We start from the raw sequence: 2971 nt of genomic DNA, 5'->3' as shown, positions 1-2971 counted from the left end.
ATCAATTGACAAATGGGGACAACTACAAACCAAAAAGAGGGAAAAAAAAAATTGTGTAGTTACAAAACTACTAAATGGTGGGAAAGTCAAGACAACTGCAAGATAGAACAGACTGTTCTAAAGTTGGGAAGAAAATTATAAATCACAGGGTAACCTCAAAGAAAAATGATAAACCTTCACATCAAAATTAAAAAAAAGGCCAGCACAAATATTTAGCAAATACTAAAGCAATAGCAACAAAAGAAGTGATAACACGATTCATAAACAAAACAAGCTCTGCACAGAAAATTATATGGAACAAAGAAATCAGCAACACCATGAAAAACACATAAAAATGACAGCAACCAATTCATACTTGTCAATAATTACATATCTGACAAGGGACTTATCTCTAAAATTTGTAGAGAACTCCAACACCTCAACAGAAAAATTAGCAATCCAATTGGAGAATGGGCAGAAGACGTGAGTGGGCACTTCACCAGGCAGGATATTCAGGTGGCCAGCAAATGCATGAAGAAATGTTCACAATCATTAGCCATCAGAGAGATTCAAATCAAAACAGCAGTAAGATGCCATCTCACCCCAGCATTAATGGCAAAGTTCACTGAGACAGACAGAGAATGGCAAGTGCTGGCGAGGATGTAGAGAGATTAGGACTCCCATGCACTGTTAGTAGTACTGTAAAATGATGCGGCCACTGTGGAAAGCAGTGTAGTGATTCCTTAAAGGGCTGGAATTGGAAATGTCATTTGACCCAGCAATCTTATTACCAGGTATATGTCCTGGAGAGGTGAGAGCTGGGACAAGAACAGATGTATACACACCCATGTTCATCACAGCACTATTTGCACTGGCAAAAAGATGGAAACAGCCTACGTGCCCATCAACAGAAGAATGGATAACCAAACTATAGTACATAAACACAATGGAATACTATGCAATGTTAAAGAATAGTGTGGGATCTCCAAAACACCTCATAATATGGATGAAGTTGGAGGACATTATGCTGAGTGAATGAGTCAATCACAGAAGAGCAAGTAGTAATAGTGTAGGTTCATTATTGTAGAAAGTCAGGGAGGGATTTACATATGGAAGGAAACTTCCTTTGTTGGTTGCCGGGGGTGGGGAGGGAGAGGAAGGAACACTGCGGAAAAAAAGGTAGGCATTGACCCTTGTCACTTTGGTTTTGTGTGTTTCACTGTACATAAATTATATTTCAATAAATCGTATTTTTAAAAAAATGCTAGATCCAGCATTGTGAAATTTCAGAAGCTCAAGGTTGAATAAAAGATCCTAAAAGCATTCATAGTATTGGGGGACACCAGACCCAATTAGCACAACAAAATACATAAAAGTCTTGCTCCTCATCCTACATTGGTGAATAGCAACTGGGGTCTTAAAAGCTTTCAAGTAGCCATCTAAGATGCAGCTAACAATCTCCTATCATCAGAAGTAAAGAAGAGTGCAAAAAACCAAGGGCATTTGGAAGCAATCAGCCCTAGGACACGATGGCCCTCGAGACCAGAAGAACTAGATGGTGCCCGACTACCAATGCCAACCACTCAGGAAAGGAGAAAATCTGGAGATCCTGGATAGAGTGGGAGGAAAAACATGGAACAAAATCCAAAAATTCAATAACGACCAGAATTACTGGTTGGATGGAGTCTGGTGAGACCCCAATACTATGGTCCTGGGATACATTCTGGGCCTGGAATAAAGCTCACTCCCAGGGCCTGTCTCTCAGCCCAATAGTAAACAAGATGTACATGCAGACCACTCAACCCAGGGTGACACCCACATATCCTATGGAAATGCATCCCTTGGAGCAATGGACCATGGGGCACCAGAAGAGCAGCATTCACATGGAGGAAATGCAGGACACACAGGAGTGCATCACTATAAGGGGTATGGGTGGGGGTGGGGGGAGTGTTGCTGGGCAGGGAGGGGAGATTGGGCATGGTGAATGTGGAAAAAAAAGGCATATCTAGATCCAGCATTGTGAAATTTCAGAAGCTCAAGATTGAATAAAAGATCCTCGAAGCATTCACAGGTAAAGAACCAAAAGGAATATCAGACTAGTTGCTGGAAGAAATAAAACTTCAAGTTTTAAAGGAAAATTATTTTCAACCAAAAATTCGTAAAATAAAAAAACCATCTACCTACTATGAGGGGAAACTAAATACAATTTCAGGTTTAAAAAAAAAAAAAAATTCAGAAAATGTATCTTTCATGCAGCCTCTCTTGAGAATAGACTTAAGGTTATTCTTTTTTTAATCATGTATTTTATTTTTTGTTATTATTGCTGAGAATGTGAAGTTCTGTTGTGGATTTTTCCCCTTTTGATCTAGACTCTTCTATACAACCTTTGATCAAAATGTTCAGTAATGGTAATGAGGCACCACCCAGTTCTGATCTTATGACAAAAGAAGCTGTTATTCATAGAAGTAATTAGCCACATGTTCCATTTCCTCCTCACATTCCTAGTTTCCTTCTTCCTGTTTCTCCAGGTGAATAGAAACCAACTGCTGTACCACAAAACCAAATTTTATGGGATGTTTGGTTATACATTATCAGCCCCATCATCAGATCTGTTGTTGTTGTTGTCATTGTAAATATATCTAACATGCAACATTTGTCAATTCAACTTTTAACAGTTAGACAACATATTGACAACAATTCATTAATCGGCTATGCAACTCTTACGCTTGATGAAAATTTTCCTTCACTGCAAACTGAAATACATTGCTCCATAGCATGGTGCCTAAGGCACTTGACTGCTAACCAGAAGGCTGGTGGTTCAAACCCATCAGCCAAACAGCCAAACAAGTTTCAAACTCCAGGTCTTTGCACCTTTCATTATAGTAATTGGTTTTGTCTGCTCGAACTTCTCTTTGAAATCTGTTCATCTCTTTTATCTTCTCATTTCTTCCATTGGCTTTACCTTCTCTCCGCTCAAGGGCAAGTTTCAGAG

This window comes from Orycteropus afer, unplaced genomic scaffold (assembly GCF_000298275.1).
Source record: "Orycteropus afer afer isolate SDZICR_OR568_19922 unplaced genomic scaffold, OryAfe1.0 scaffold00045, whole genome shotgun sequence".
Lineage (NCBI taxonomy): Eukaryota > Metazoa > Chordata > Mammalia > Tubulidentata > Orycteropodidae > Orycteropus > Orycteropus afer.
Note: the sequence above shows the minus strand (reverse complement) of the source record.